A 16,523-nucleotide genomic window follows, 5' to 3' on the forward strand; every position below is an offset into this window, starting at 1 on the left:
GCTGCGTTTTGGAGCCGTGCGCGTTTGGGGGGAGGGACGGGGGAGTTGGAGCTTGTTCGAGCATTGATCCCGGGAAGAGTGGCCCGTTTCTCCTCCTTCAGCCAGCCTCCCCCTTTCACGCTTTCCCTGTCTTCCCCTTCCTGCGGCTGCGGGAGGTCGCGGTGGGGAGGGTATTGGCCGGCCAGCGCGCAGCGGGTGTCCCCCGGCCACATTGCGCACGGCTGGGGCGCGGCCCGGAGGCGGCGGGGTGTGTGTACGTGGGTGGGTGGGGGTGCATCTGACACGCCATCCGTCTATTTCGGGGCGTTTGCCCCAGCTGGGGAACGCGGCGACTCCCCCGGGGAGCGGAGGGGGGTGTCAGATGGCTGCAGGGAACAGCCCACGCACGCAGGAAGGGGCTGGGAGTGCGCGGACCCCGTCTAGCTGGCGATGTGGCTGGGCGCTGCGGAGCCAGCCCCGCGCTGTCGGGAGGAGGTCTCAGTCCCAGCTCGGCCTGCCCGCTCGCTGGTTGGAGAAGCCAGCCGCCCTTGCGCCGCCAGAAGCAACATGACAGCTTCTCCCCGGCTCCGCTTGCGCACGAATTGAGAAGACGCGCCCGGTCCTTGCGCGCGGTTGGATTCAGAAGCTGCTGGGAGGGGGGCAGAAAAGCGCGTCTTATTTTCAGCGCAAACTAAAAGCGCCGGGGGCTGGCGCAGGGGACCGGCTCCCAGGCTCGCCCCAGATGTTTGCCCGCCCCCCGCCATGGTTAGATCTCAGCAGGCTCCGATTTCCCCACTTTTCGCCCGGTCTGGTTGAAACGCCGCGCCGCGAAGGTGGCCGCCTGTCTATTTCCCCAGCCGGTCTGTGCGAGGCTGGGTGGAACAGAAACTGTTCCCTCTCGGGGCCAAAAAAAGCCCACCCCAAAAATCGCCGTGGGCTTTTCTAAGCCATGGCCATTGCTGTCTGCCGTGGAAGGTCCCCGGAGCGGGCCCACACAGAGCAGCTGCTCTTGCGAGCAGACTTGCATCCTCTCCCCCTCAGCTCTGCTGCAAAGGGACGTGTGCGCATTTGTGATCCTCTCGCGGAGAGGGTTTTGTTGTTGGGTTGTTGTTTTTTTAACTTCGCTCCGCAGCGCAGAGGCTGTGGCAGCAGACCCGGCTTGCAGCGAGAGACGCTGTGGGTGTGTTTGGGTTGGAGGATTTCGAAAGACGCCTATCGCATGGGTGGGGCGTTGGGCTCTGAGGTCTGAATTTTTTGCTGACCTGGGGGGAAAAGAAGCTGCGAACTGGCAGGAACTGAAACTTCTCCATTAGGGCGCAGATTGGAACAAGTGCAAAGTTTGGAAGAGTCCCCCTGCAGCCGGGGCTCTCCGTCTTTTTCTTTCTCAGCCCCTCTCTTACCACATGCTATAAAAACTCCACCCCCGGCCTGTGACACAACAACTGTTTTCCTGCACATAGAAGCCAGGGCCGTTTTCCTGCATATAGAAGCCAAGTTGGGGGTAGCAAGCAGGGCAAGAACCCCGGACCCATGCCATAGGGGGCCCCACAAAACTAAGTTGCTCAGGCTTCGGCATCAGCCCCTGGGGGCCGGGCTCAGGGCCAGGGCTGATGCCAAAGCCGGAGCAACTAGTCAGTCGCTCTCTCTGGAAGATATATATGTGGTTCCCATCGCCTCACTACCTGAGCATCTCATGGCATCCCTGTGGGGCGGAGAGGGTTATTTTTATTCCAGTTTACTGCTGTGGTAGGACACACCGCGGCTTGCTCAAGTCACACTGGGAATCTGCATCAGAACAGGTACTTGGATGTAGGTCTCCTAAGTCCTGGGCTCTGTTCTAACCACTGGACTGGCCTCAGGGCCTTCTGTTATAACCAATGGCCTATTTCCTTCCAATCTGAAACCAGCAATGCCCTGTTTAAAGAAGCCCTATTGTTTGAACAAAGATACCAGGGTTCAAGAGTTCTGCCCCCAGTCATTGTCTGGCCTGCCTTCCTGTGCCTCACTTACCCAGTCTGCAAAGTGGGGATAACACTTATCTGCTTCAGGAAAGTGCTGTGAGATTTAGGGTTTAAAGTTGCTCCATTAGTGCCCTGGGGATACAGGTGAAGGGCAGTGGGAGAGGATGTGGCTTGCTTAGGCTGCTCTAACATATTGTGCCCACAGTGTCCTGCACAGAGCAACCCCAGGATCAGCGGAGTGCAAGAAGAGCTTTAAACACCACCTACTGCCCTGTCTTGTGTATTATTATCCCAGCATCTGGCCCAATGGCTTTAATAATGTGTGTATGGGGTGGGGGTGGGTCTTTATAAATGTTTGTCTCTTCAAAAACCCAATCCATTATTAGGGGGGACAAACCCAAACATATACCACATTCTCCAGGGAATCATATTAGTGTCTAACTCTGGAAAGGATTTCGGAGAGGCTGGTATGAAAGATGATATCCAGAATAACACTATGTCTTGTACTGAGTGGGCAGTCAAACATGCAAGAGGATGAAGCTGAAGTTGTGTAAATCTTTTATCTTAATTGACTTCAGTTGTGTTCGTGTTCTGTAAATGGCAATGGCAATGGCAAAAGATGGCTGGGAGAAAATGAATCGGGTGTACTCTCTCCAACTTGTTCCAAATAAGTAAACCAGTTTTAAGGCACACCTTTAGTTGTTTCCACACAAATTTACATGCGCACAGTCTTATTTTGGATTAAGAGTGTCCTATTTTGGTTTAACTGATGCTGATTTTTTTAATCACCTTACATTAAATGAAAATAGGAACATTTTTCTTCTGAAATGTGGTCCCACACAAACTTCCAACAAAATAACTAAAGATGTGAATTAAAACCAAATGAGCTGTTTCACGTCTAGTTAGTGTGCAAACAAGCCATGAGTGTGTTCTTCTGTCGTGCACAAGGGTGTACATGCACCTGGCAAAGGCCTGTTGTTACTGAAAAGCACGTTTGGGTGATTGTCGCTCCCCTGCTGCAAAAAACTCAGTTTGCCACAATGTAGCAGACATAGGGAAGGCTTAGACAGTTTAAAGGGCATACAGTGAAAAGCCCACATCACTCAGATGGGCAACGACGACCATCTGCCTCTTTCTCTCGTGCGTTGGTGCTGCTGCAGCCAAGGGCGTGGTGGGGTTTCTATTGCAATCACTGTTTCTTGCCACTTGTAAACCGGAGGCGTTCATACTCTCTCTGAAACCTGGCCCACAGGGCCTCAGACCAGGAATGTGTTTCTTTTTGAGAAACTTGGTTTAAAAATCTGTCTGGCCATTTTAAAACTCCCTGGCTCTAAGCTTTTCTGGCAAGAAGACTTTTGACTCCAAGTGCAAAAGCGTTAATTTGCAGGTGGAGAAAATAGCTGACACACACACCCACATTCATCACTCAGGGTGTCTTTCTGTGTGATCATTAAAAAACAGCTTGGACTTCAAACACATGACATTTGCAAGACATATGTTCTTAGACCCCTGATCCTGCAGTCCTTATTCAGGTGAAACATCTGCTTGAACTGCATTGTAGACTTTTAATGGATGATCAAAAAAATCCCTGTTAAAAGTTATTACAGAATATTCTTAGTAGCCCCTTCCTACACAGGGATATTTTAACATTGTGACTTATTTTACTGAGTCATTTTCCTAGAGAGACCTGTACCCAGGTGCATGACTTGATCAATGGGATTTCTGCCTGACTAAGGACTGCAGGATCATGCCTCAAACCGGTGCGCTCTCCACTCCAGGTATTTAAACAAAGGGTTCGATTCTGCTCCCAAGAAAGCCAAAGGAAATTTTTGTCAATGACTTCAGTGGGTTGGGTGCAAGAGCAGATAATCAGCACCTAAAATATTCAGATTAGAAAAGTTGAGCATGTCCATTAATAAACCCTTGGGAGGGATGGTGAAGGCTACTGCAGTAAGGGTGATATTTCCCTTGGCACGCTGGCCACTCTGCACCCCCTGGGCACCAGGGAGGTGGGTCTCCATGATAACCACACTGCTCTGAAAAGGGGGCAGTGAGGAGGCTTGCAGGGGAAGGGTAGAACCAGGGTTGACAGACAGCCGGAGCCTCAGGCCCCCTGCACTAGCAACTCTAGGAGTGTGCCCATGGCTGCAGCCTGTAGGCTGGCTTGCCGGGAGTGGGAGGCTGTACTGTGGCACGTTTCCCTTCCTCATTCCCAGCCTTTCACCGGTATGCAACCCAACCGCTTAGGCTTTGGGCCGGCGGGGTTTCACCCTGAGGTGCTGCACTGCTGTGGCGTTCACGCTGAGAGGAAGTGGCCACTTTGCTTGGTAACTGGCACTTTTTGAGGGTTTCATACTTTTATTTATTTATTTAAAATGTTCTGACACGCTTGCTAGGAAGAGGGAAGAGAGAGACAAGGGCTCAGAACCCTCCTGTGCAACATGCATGTTTAAGGAGCAACCCCAGAGGCGAGTCAGCAAATCATAGTAGAACTGATTCATTATAATGTTAAGGGGACCAAAAGCAAGAAGAGAAGAGCAAGGGGGAAGACTACTTTTTCTGGAGAGATTTGAAATGGCATGGCAAGCTGATGAGATACTGACCCTTGTGGCAATTAGACAGAAGCCATAATTTAATCCATTATCGTCTCCTCTTGCGATCCTTATGCAGGGCCTCCCCTGGATTTGAATTCACGTCTTCTCTGCAGGATCAGGCCCTGAGTGTGTACAATACAACTTTACGTCATGGAGCATCTTGATACAAATCTTCACTTATAATGTTAGTGGGTAAAGTAAAATACTTCTATAGCTCTGCAAGGTTGACTCGCAGTTGTAAAATAAATGTATGTCATTTTGCTCAGGCTTATGTGACCAGTTAAATGAAAGACCCTATGTCCCATCTCATGTGTGCGTGAGCTGGAGAGTTAAAGGGCTCACCGGAGACTTATCCTTAGATGTCCAGACATTTGTGGTTTTGTTTGAAACCTAACGTTGCAGTAGCATGGTGCTAGTATTTGTGTGTGTGAGCTTGTGAATGTGAGTCTGTGGCTGCCTCTGTGAGATGGTCCTGATTTATAAATTTAGTTCCACAACCTAGATCTGAACCCAAATGTCCCACAAATGTGGAGGGCTGTTGTGATCCATAATTCTGGCTATACCTTGTGTCTGTGTGTGTATATCCATATATGGTGGGTAAGGATAGGGATATATAACATTGGCATGAACAAAGACCTAATTTTGGGTGTGCATATTGAGACACGATGTGCGTGCATGGGTGCTGTCTGAGGGAATTGGGTGGCAGGGGTTTCCTAATGTGCAAATAGTGACTGACCCAAAACTGTGGGTGCAAATGTACAGGCTGTTTTTTGAAAATATGGCTTAGAATAGCAACATGCAAATGAACCATTTCCAGAACCAGCAGAAAGTGACATTAGATTGCGGGCGTGGTTCTCTGCTACCCCACACCTAGTGTCATTATTGACACCGGTGCAATGGGAGTGCAAAGTCCGTGTACATTTTTACCATTCTGATTGAAGAGTGTTTCACACTCACTCGTGCACTAGTATAACTGACAACACGAGGTAGATGGCAATGCAGAGTCTGGCATGCAATGTTCAAAATATCAGTGCTTTTAAAATGGTGATGCAACGACAGTCTATTTTCTCTCTTCCCCTCTTTACCCGTGGCCACATAATTACTGATGTGCATCTGCCCAGCCAGTAACAGCAGTTGAAAAACCTGCCTTTTGCATGGAAGCAGCAAGGACTTAACCCCAAGAGGATTTTCCTTCAGCTCGGGCACAAGGGCTTAAACAGACAAGATATCCCTGGCGTAGGTTATTGGAGAGGCTTCCTGATTCTCTTCTTGTTCGTTAAGTGGCCACGAGCATTGTAATCAGTGGGGATGTTGATACAGTCATGAGATCAGGCCCATAAAATATCCAGTTAAATGAAACACAGTATTTGAATATACAGAGTTCAACTAGGCCAAAATGTTTAAATGCAAGGGTCTAAAGTTAGGCACCTAAGTGCACTTAAGTAAGCAGCCTGGTTTGCAAAGGTGCTGACTGAATGTTTAAGCTCCCACTGATCTCAGTGAATGCCCAGCTCCCCTGAAAATCAGGACCTTACTTAGGTGCCTGAATATGGTTTTACATGCCTAACTTCAGGCCCCCACATAGGAACAGTTTGGCTGGGATTTGCAAAGCCAGTTAGGAGACTTAGCTGCACAACTCCCAGTGAAATGAATAAGAGTGACATGGCTAAATCCACCTCATCCTCGTTTAAAATCGCAGCCTCAACCTTTCTCTCAGTAATGGTATTGAAAACACTTCAAATCACATGTCACATGGGAAGAGGGAAGGAGTTTTATTTACAGTGCAGTAAGGAAATAGCTTTTTGCCCCCCCATGGATACCAAGTTTTCTGTCCTTTCCTGCTTCATTCTTCCTAAATTTCAGTTCAGTAATCCAGCAGAACACACCGTTCTGTGGAAAACGTAATGCACAACATTAGGCCGACTGATTTACATACCCAGGCCTTGATCATGCACTGAGATCTCTCATGTGGGGAAGGGGGGCAAATTAGAGGGGGCTAAGAGGGAGGGTGTTCTTTGACCTTTGAGCAAGGTTTTCACACTTGCTCAAAGCTCAGTAGGCCATGGAGCCAGGGAGGAAGCGGGGGCATGGCCCAAGCATTTTAAGTAGTAGTCCTGGGCTGCCAGAGCCATGTGGAGTATCACTCTGGCTGTGTGATCACGTTGCCTCTGAAATTTGACTTGGCTGTTCCCCCGTCCAGATGGAGGGGCAGCTGAGCCAAATGCAGTTGTGACATGGCACACGGGAAGTCTGTTCTTGTACAACAGAGCACAGAGGAGTGCATCAAAAACATGACTCTTGAAGGCAACGCTCATGCACTGAGTGGGTAAGAGAGAAGGGAGACCCCTCCTGGCTAAGGGAGACCTGGGGTCCCTGTGGGGGAAGGAGGACACAAGACGAGCAGGGCTGGAACGGGGTCTCTGCCACAGGAGCAGGACTGGAATTAGCCCCCCAAGAAATACCCAACTTGGTGCCAAGGATGTGGAGTCCAACTGACATCATGCTCAGGGCCGTAAAGAAGGGCTAGATCCCCGGTCAAATTTGAAGTTGCATCTCCAGGAATCCGATCTAAGTACAACCTGTCAATTGTGCAGTAAGAATAATGGAACAGGCAGGAGATCCTTTCGTTAGTCATTTGCTGATTTCTCATGCAGCAAAAACTGCCCTTCTTCGCCAACGCTGGTTTTGATTTGCAAAGGGAAGGAGGGAAATTAGCAAAAATACAGTATTCTAAGCTAACTGACGAGCAAAAATAAGATACCCAAGTGGGGTATGTGGGTCTCAGTGTAAGGCGTGGTGAGAAGTGGAAACTGATTTCATTTGCATTGAAAAGAGGATTGATTCTTATTGAAGCCAGTTTCTAGTGGATTTTTTTATATATGTATAAAAAGAAGCAAAGCAAGGGGTTAACAAAAAGCGAAATGGTCAGCTTTTACAGCAAGAAACACAGTTTGGCTCTCTGGTTTCTTCTGAATAGCTCTTCTTGTTGTTCCAAGCTTGATTGACTTATAACTGCATCTGAACCTACTTCACATCAGTTCCTTTTATCAGCCCAAGTGAGACTTCCTGTGCTCCACAGTCTGGTTTCCTGATGTATTTCCTTTTTCCTTCTAACAGAACAAAGGAAACTATAACTCCTCAGCTGCTCCTGTTCCAAATCTCCTCGGGATTTCACATAACGTTAACACTGAACATTCATCTTTCTCTCTGCCTGCACTCTGAGACATCTTGCCCAGTGTGCTAGAGCCCTCTTCATATTTAATAGTGTTTTGCATCACTGACAAGAATCATTTTGCTATTGAAATGCAGCCACCTCTGGAGCGGTGGGCAGCAGCGAGGCAGACAAACCACTATAACATCAGGATGGGATATTTTGGCCAAGGACTCCTTATTTTATCAAATAGAGAGATGGGGTCTGTCCAGGAAAACCAGGCAGGCAATCAGTTGTGAAGGTGTCATAAAGAAACATGCACAAAGTAGATGATATGTAACTCAGTTTATCAATCTTGGAAGCATGAAGATATCTGTTGGTATTTTAACCTGTAGCTAGATATTTTAGCCAGGGTACCAGTTTCCAGCTGTTGGCAGAAAAGGCCCCTGAATGGCCATACACATGCTGTGTAAAGCAGCATTACTGTGTGCACATATTCTGACTGGCAATGCCTCTATTCCTAGCAGGAATGAGCTGATGTTAAAAAGTACTTTGCAAACTTAGATTTTCTCCCTTGCCTCTTATTTTGCATTCTCCTAACTTGCTGCTATTTAACTCTGTAATAATATTCCAATCCTGCAAAGCACTTAAGGATACAGTGTGTGTGTGACAGGTGTTATGCAAAGGCAAAGACATTTTGTTCTGCATGTGGCCTGCCCCTCTGTCGTCTATGGGTAAGAACTACTTTTCCCAAGATGCTGCAACTCCTTACTGCAATACGTATTGTTCTGCTGAGCTACGCTGGATATTTTGTGTTTGTGAACCTGACAAATGGGCTCTGGCATGCTGGTCCTTATAATAATCCTATCGTTCATGGCGATTTGAGCCGAACATGCCATTATAAAGAGACACAACATGAAGCACTGCTCATCTGCAATTCTCACTGAGGTCAATATGATTTTGTGTATGCTCTGAGTCCAGTTGGATCAGGCCCTTTAGCATTCAGACACTTAGAAGAGACGTGAGAGGAAACCGTGCTGGAATGACAGCTTTCTGTTGCAGTATCAGAAAGCTCTGTGTGTGTAAGAAAGAGAAATAGAAGTAGTCAAGCAGAGACAGGCCTTTTCAAAAGCAAGGATAGTTGTGGTCAGGGCTCCATTTATTCCAACACACTAAAGTTCAGCAGGGCTTTGAAGAAAGGTCCCGCTTTCATCCTATCTCTGTCATAGAGCAAACTAGGGTGGTTTTGCTTTGGGTCTTGCGAAAGCAATCAAGCCTTCAGAAAGGGGTGGTTTAGATCCAGGGGTCATGTTATCCAAACCACCAACATTCAGAGGCCAGGAGAATGTGGAACTGGATAAAAAGGTCCTTGGTCTTGCCTCGTTTGTAATGTGCGGGTTTGTAATGTATGTGGTACACGTTTTTACATAGGAGCAATCGTAAAAATAGACTGAAACAGGAGGGAGTACTCTCACCACACCAGTTAAGGAGGAAGGAGTAGTGAGGGATAGGGTGATCAGACATCCCAATATTAGGGGCTTTGTCTTATATAGGCAACATCCCCCACCCAAAAAAAACAAGTGTCCCGATTTTTCTCACTTGCTACCTGGTGACCCTAGTGAGGGACCATTGCTCCCCCAGTCAGAGAGAGGAGGGGGAGCTGTGCTACTTTACCTGGGGAGGGGTGAATAACATTACCTCCCCTCACCCTGAACCCCAGATCAAACCTACTCAGCCCCTGCTCATTGCTAGAACCAAATATGAACCAAACCTGTTGCAGGTTCCAGAGTGTTTGGTTGAGTTTTTCTCCTATTATGTGTTATTTCATAGAAAATGATCGTTTTCTGTCTTTTTTTAAAAAAAAATGTGGACCATCCAAGGTCATTTCATAAAGGTAGGTTAGCATTTCTATTACATCCTGCATATTTTTAATATAATCTCTGTAGAGCCGTATTTGCTGCTGTGAAACCCTATTGGTTGCGTTGCAGTTTAGCTTCTTGGATCTGCTTAGAACTGAAACCCAAAGTTATTAGTCTTATTAATTATTTGTATGACTATTATCGCCCCTAGAGGCCTCAACCAAGATCAGGGCCCCATTGTGCTACTCACTGTACACACAGCAAAAAAAGTCTTGGAGACTTAACGATTTAAATCGACAAGGAGGAGAAAGAGTGGGAGAGAAAACAGTCAGGAGGCGATTTGTCCCAGGTCACGGTCAAAGCTGGGAATAGAACCCAGGTGTCCTGAAACCCACACCAGTATCCCACTCATTAGAATATCACAGTAAGGTATCATCCTGTAGATTTTGAGCCAATCGTCCATTGTAGGATGAATGGTTGAAGGGCCCATGGGGGCTCCCCCAGTCATGCAGCACCCCGTAGCACAGTTGTGAAAGGACGGCTTACCACTAGCCCACTGAAAAATCATTCGGTCAGAAATTAGAGTGAAATATGCACAGCACCGGAAAGCACCTTGATTTCTGTCTGTAAATTAGTCCTGAATGACTGAGACTCCTCGTGAGTAGTAAAACTTTACACGGGTGCATGTGCCTTTGAGGCATGCTAAGAATCTAGCCTGAGCTTTGTGTATTGTTGTGAGTCACGGTGCTCCAGATTCAGAGCGCTGCAGTGAGAAGTGCTCAGATAAGTTGGGACGACATTGGGGGCCAGATCTTCTGCTCCCACTGAAGTCACTGTCAAAATTCATGCATGTGACCCTATCCTCACTGGGCTCCCTCAGGCTTAAAGTTAAGCAGGGGTTTAAGTGCTTTGCTGGATCAGGGCCAGAGTGCTCAGCATTTCATAGCAACGTGGCTCAACTACCACGGGGCAGGATCCACGAAGGTGTTAAGGCACCTAAGTCCTGTTTTTAGGAACCACTCTGGGTCACAAAATTCTCGCCGCTGAACCCTGTAGGGGCCTTAGCTCACTTGGCACATAAGTTTTTTCCTCACTGTATGTGCCCAGGTGCCTGTCTTCTATCTGAGCCCATGTACTACTGCCTCATGATCAGCGTCTGGGCATCTGTCTCCCACCTAAACCCCTGAGCGATTCACAAACAGGGAAAGACAGGTGTCTGGCTGCCTAGGTCGTGTACAGGGGCCCGATCCGGTAGGTGACCTCTGAACACGCTTACTAGATTGGGCCCCTCAGGCGAGTTCACACAAAACAGCCAGGGAGAATTTTCATTATACTATTTAGCCTTGTGGATAGGGTACTCACCCAGCAAGTGGGAGACCCTTCTGGTTTAAGTCTCCCCTCTGCCAGAGAGAGTAAAGGGATTAGAACAGGATCTGCAGCTCTGTGAGTGCTCAAACCACTAGGCTATAAAGCAGCGGTTCTCAAACTATGGGTCAGGACCCCAAAGTGGGTCGCAACCCCATTTTAATGGGGTCACCGGGGCTGGCATTAGACTTGCTCCGGCCCAGGGCTGAAGCCAAAGCCCGAGTCCCACTGCCTAAGACTGAAGCCAAAGCCTGAAGGCTTCAACCCTGGGAGGTGGGACTCAGTCCCCGCATTTGAGGACAAAGCCCTCAGACTTTAGTTTCAGCTTTCCACCCCTCATCCCCTCATGGCAGGACTTGGACTTGGGCTCAAGCTTTGGTCCCCCTTCTTGGGGTGGTGTAGTAATTTTTGTTGTCAGAAGGGGGTCGCGATGCAATGAAGTTTGAGAACCCCTGCTACAGAATTCACATTTAAGTATCCCATTTTTTAACAGCAGAGACTGAGGGAGCCCCAGATTAGAACACCCCATAGCCTAACGGTTTAGCATGCAATGTGGATAGCCCAGCACTCATCTTCCCCTCGTTCATGGATCACTAGCACTGCTAGGCGCCTCTCTGCAGCCTGGATTTAGGCACCTATTTCAGAGAAAGGGGCAGGGCTTAGCACACCCCTCTCTGGTCAGCATCTCCCATTGGCTATCTTAGGTGGTTCCCTGCCTAACATGCTGGCTTTGTGGATCTCAGCATAAGGTGCATATCTCTCCCCATCCATCATGTCGGGGGCCTTACTCAGGCTTTGTGGATTGAAGTGGTGTTCCTGGGATTTTTCTAGGCACCGTGGGTGCCCAGCATTGCAAGGCCTACGTCCCTTTCTGGATCCCAGCCCATATATCTGAGTGCCAGGCACATGACTGAATTTACCCTCATAACACCCCCCTGAGGAGAAGAACCATAATCCCTCTTTTACAGATGGGGAGCTGAGGCACGGAAAAATTAAGTGCCTTGTCAGTATCATACAAGAAATCTGTGTCAGAGCCAGAAATTGAACCCATGTCTCCTGAATCCCAGTATAAATCTCCCCACTGTATTTTCCACTGAATGCATCCGATGAAGTGAGCTGTAGCTCACGAAAGCTTATGCTCAAATAAATTTGTTAGTCTCTAAGGTGCCACAAGTCCTCCTGTTCTTTTAACTACCAGACAATCACGTGTGTGAATTTGTTCCCTATGTTTTAGCTCAGTGATTGTTAAACCCTCACGGTACCAAGATCATAGCTGAACTCTGAGACATCTATTGCAAATTACCTGCATTGGTATATGGCCCAAGCTTCAGCTCCCAACAGTCTAGCAGGAGATCAAGTCTGTGTGTTTGTTCTGAATTTCTATATTATATACACCATTTCGCCTGTGCCTTTGTGCTTCCCTGATCATTACATAGAGATAAATGAACATAGGGCAATATGGACAGAAATAAACTGGATGTTCTGAAGATCTGACTGATCTAACGGTTGCATCATAATCAAAACATTTTCTGCTGAGTGCAGATTCCTAGAAATGCTACATGGCTAGTTACCCACACTTGTTTTTTTCATTCCTTTGATACTTTTTATTTCTGCTAAACGACATGGTATAATTTAAAAACCAACACTGTAGCACGTTGAAATCACAATGGCTCGTGGCTCGTCTTAAGCATCAAATATGGGATGAATGGAAGTCTTTCGGTTGACTTCAGTTGGCTTTGAAACAGGCCATAAATGTGGCAGTTGGAACTGAGGTCTGCATGCAGTGATTCTGCATGTTAGTTTCACAATAAGAACAGAATACCACGGGCTAATTTTATTAAAAACATGTGGCTACATCACAGGGTTTCCTTCAGAAACAATATAATTTCTAGATCATAAAATGGCCAAAATGAAGATGGCATAATAATGAAAATGAAATATTGAAAATGGATTTTTTTTAAACCAGATTTGTGTGTGTGTGTGTGTGTGCCTGTGACCTTCACCTGGTTCTGTTTGTGACTCAAAGTTGTGGTTGTCTAAGGTCTAGTTGGTGTCTGTGTTATATTTTATTTATTCTGTATTATTAATTATTATTATTATTTGTGATTATTTATTTATATATTACTGGATCAGGGCCTCATTGTGCTAGACACTTAGCAAAGGAGCAATAAAGAATTGGTGATCTGGGTTCCTAGGAGCCAGGTAATCTACCTTATAAACCCACCACCTCAGTTGTTACTAGATGCTGTCTCAGCCAAGGACTGGCCATCTGATCTTGCATGACTGAACTCAATGGGAACTTTTCCATTGGGTCCAATGAGCGCAAGGTCTGACTCTGCAAGTGCCATGGGGACTGAACTCTCCTCCCCAGAGATGAACCCCTTAAGACTGTACAGGGTTTCTTTGTTTAGGGTTTCTCTCTCTTGGGATAAAAAACATAACACCAATATAAAAATGGCAGCTCCAGGACTTTACTCCTCTGCTGGGGAGGAGCTAGCGAGTCCTCTGGATTCATTCTCGGGGGACAGGTAGTTTCTCTATGCTGAGCATCAGTATTAAAGAGGACGCTGGTCTCAGCCTGCTTTTTCAGAGCTCTGCAGAACACACTCAGTCCAGCCTAGATGTAATGGGAAATCTGTGTGTACATCCCTAGCATTTGTATAGGAATGGGGCAATATCATTAGTCACTGGGTGGAATTCTACCCTCTTATGGATACAGAGAAAATCCAGTGAAGTCCGTAAGCCTAGACTTGCTCCCACTGAAGCCAATGGAGTTGCTCTGGATTTATGCCCGGTTATCTGAGAGAAGAATTTACCTCTCTTCAATGAAGTGATGAGAGGTTACAAAACTGCTCTTCCAAGTGCTTGTGTGTGACCTTTACTTCAGGAAGGAGTTCTTGTGGTCATTTATTATTCTTGTTCTGTATTATTTGTGTTACTCTGGTATCTTGAGGCCTCAACCTAGGCCAGGGCCTGCCCGTGCTAGGCAGTGTACATACACATAGTAAAAGACAGTCCCTGCCCCAAATTGCTTACAGTCTAAATAGACAAGTTAAGGCACTAGACTGGGACTCAGGAGATCTGGCTCAATTTGTTGCTCTGTCCCATGTGGCAAATCAATTAATCTCTCTGTGCCGCAGTTCCTGTCTGAAAATTAGGATAACGCTCCCTTTTCATCTTTTGTCTTGCCTATTGCAATTGGATGTTCAGTGGGGCAGGGACTGTCTCTTGTTATGTGTATATACAGCACCTAGCACAATGAGGCCCTGCTCTCTACAAGCGTAGCTAGATTTTTCAGATTCATTGTCTTCAGCACCTTGCGCTGCCCTGCGCGGCGTGAGTCCTGCTGAGTGAGTGTATGTCAGCACCGCTGCTCAACAGATGCAGCTAAACCTAAATATCAGATGGGTTATTTTACACATTTTTTATACATGTAGTGGCTGCTGTTAGTTTAAAACAGTCTCTTTTCTTCAGTCAGACCCCTGCACCAATCCTCCTCTCTCTCTCCCACTGATTTCTTTACCTCTCCTCTCTTGCTTAGTTGTGAGTTATAGCTCTGTTCTTTCTTTCTTTCTTTCTTTCTTTCGTTTGTTTGTTTAATGAGCTGCTCCAGGGCTGGTAGTTTCAGAACTAGCAGCTGCAGACATACAAAAAAAGTAAAATAAACCCAAACCACAGAAACCCTGTCTTGTGCAACACACTTTGCTCCCCGAGCCCTGCTCTGTGCCAGTCCAAGAGTAACGGGCGGGGGAAAGAGGCTGGCTGACATGCCAAGCAAATATGCCCAGAGATTTGCGACTGAGGCTGGCTGTCTATGGTGGCAAAGCATTGTAACGCGTGTGTCAGAGGGATCACCGCAGCGAGACACAGAGGGAGTGGGAGGAGAGCAGGCGGGAAACCCCTCCACCTCCTACAGGGACAGGGTGGGTCCTGTGGGGAGCAGTTCATTGCACCAGCTGAGCTCTCTCCCAGCACCTCACACGCTGTCCAGACCATTCTCTACGAGCTTACTACCATGTGCTCTATCCAGGAACAGGTTAGATTTATCTTCTGCTTTCAAGCTCTGAGGCTAGCCCCCATCCTGCCTGCAACTCTCCCGGCACCTCATTTGCAATTTCACTCTCCCTTCTCCCTCATTCACGCTCTGTCTCAGGGGCTTATATGACTCCCATCCCCACAGCAGCTAAGCACCGCCTAGTCTTTAAAGTATTTGTCCTCACAGCCCCCCTGTGAGGCAGGGCAGCGCTATTATCCCCATTTTATAGATCGGCAACTGAACAGGGAGGCAAAGTGGCTTACTCAGAGGCACACGAGAAGTCTGCGGCCGAGCAGGAAATTCAGTTTGGGGTTCCCAGGCCCTGTGAGTGCCCTAATCAGGGCTCTTCACTCTAGCTCCCTCCTTCTCTCGTCCATCTTCCCCTTAACACCCTCCTCTATACTGCAGGCCAGAAATTCAGAGGGTGTAAATCAGCACCGCTTCATTCAAGGGCCACACCCTCAGCAACACCACTTTACACCAGCCGAGGATCTGGCCCTATCAGCTAATCCAAGAGACACGCACTCTGTAATGAAAGACCCACTCATACTCACACCCTGCTCCCCTTTGCCCCCTGTGGGTCCCCAGAGTACCACAACCCATTCCAATGCACACCTTGCGCCCCCCCATAAACACACACGTTCCTACTTCTAAACATGGACATTTCCAAACACTGTACCATCAACATCAAAGCACTACCAGCATAGCCAGCCGCATGCCCTTCTTCGCCTGTCTAAGAGCCAGTGCAGCACAGATGAACCTAACTGGTTCAAGTACACTCAGGGGACTCAGGTGGGTTATTTCCCCCTCACTGCTTCCGCATGCGGATCATCCCTGAACAGCAGGACGACCCAGCAGGGAGAGACAGCTGATTGGACCTATGATGCCCTTTCTGACAATAGATTACTTGTTTGAGGTGTCCCTCATGGAATGACATTGCTGGGAGGGGATACGCCCTGATTTAGTGAAGCACTTAACCACCTGCTTAAGCCCCATTGATTTGTGTTGGGATTTACACACATGCATTAACACCTTGCTGAACTGGGATGGACTTAAGCAAGTGGTTACATTTGTGCCCCTGCTTAAGTGCTTTTCTGAATCAAGGCCATTCAGAGTACCCAAGGCTGCATGGAGTACTTGAGACAACATACAACATGGGGGTGCAGGGTATATAAAATACCTGAGGATTTATGTTCTAGCATGTGGTTACAGGCAGCATCTGAGTGTTAGGGAGATCTTTGACTGTGTTATATACCCAAGGTAATACTGGACACAATACCTGGGAGTACATACCACACTTATCTATATAAAGATCAATGGATATATAACTTATGAGTAGATACAAAGTGTCTGTGAATGGACAAAGCTACTGGGGATTCCAGGAGCATGGTTCTTCTCTCCTTTATTCCAGTGTAAATCAAGGGTTAAATCAATGGGGCCACACAGATGAAGGTGACAGGTAGATCAGTCCCAAGCGGTATTTGTAGGTAAAATGCCTTGTCTGACTTACACTTTTATTACACCTCCTCTGTCACTCCATTGACTTCATCAGAGTCACTCCTGAGTCACACGTGTGTC

At 47.4% G+C, this 16,523-nt stretch overlaps 1 protein-coding gene across 7 annotated transcripts in view; it reads left to right on the top strand.

Moving 5' to 3' along the window:
- The window catches only part of FLI1 (Fli-1 proto-oncogene, ETS transcription factor), a 117,013-nt gene that overhangs the window by 15,045 nt on the left and 85,445 nt on the right, over window positions 1-16,523 (top strand). Inside the window, exon 1 of one of the 7 annotated variants that reach the window (XM_073321010.1) lies at window positions 4,640-4,718. The exons of the other annotated variants lie outside the window; for them this stretch is intronic. The gene's annotated coding sequence lies outside the window, so the exon portion shown is untranslated. Of the gene's footprint in view, window positions 1-4,639; window positions 4,719-16,523 lie in introns of those variants that run through there. 7 annotated transcript variants of the gene reach the window in all.

The sequence above is a fragment of the Lepidochelys kempii genome, chromosome 22, assembly GCF_965140265.1.
Source record: "Lepidochelys kempii isolate rLepKem1 chromosome 22, rLepKem1.hap2, whole genome shotgun sequence".
Lineage (NCBI taxonomy): Eukaryota > Metazoa > Chordata > Testudines > Cheloniidae > Lepidochelys > Lepidochelys kempii.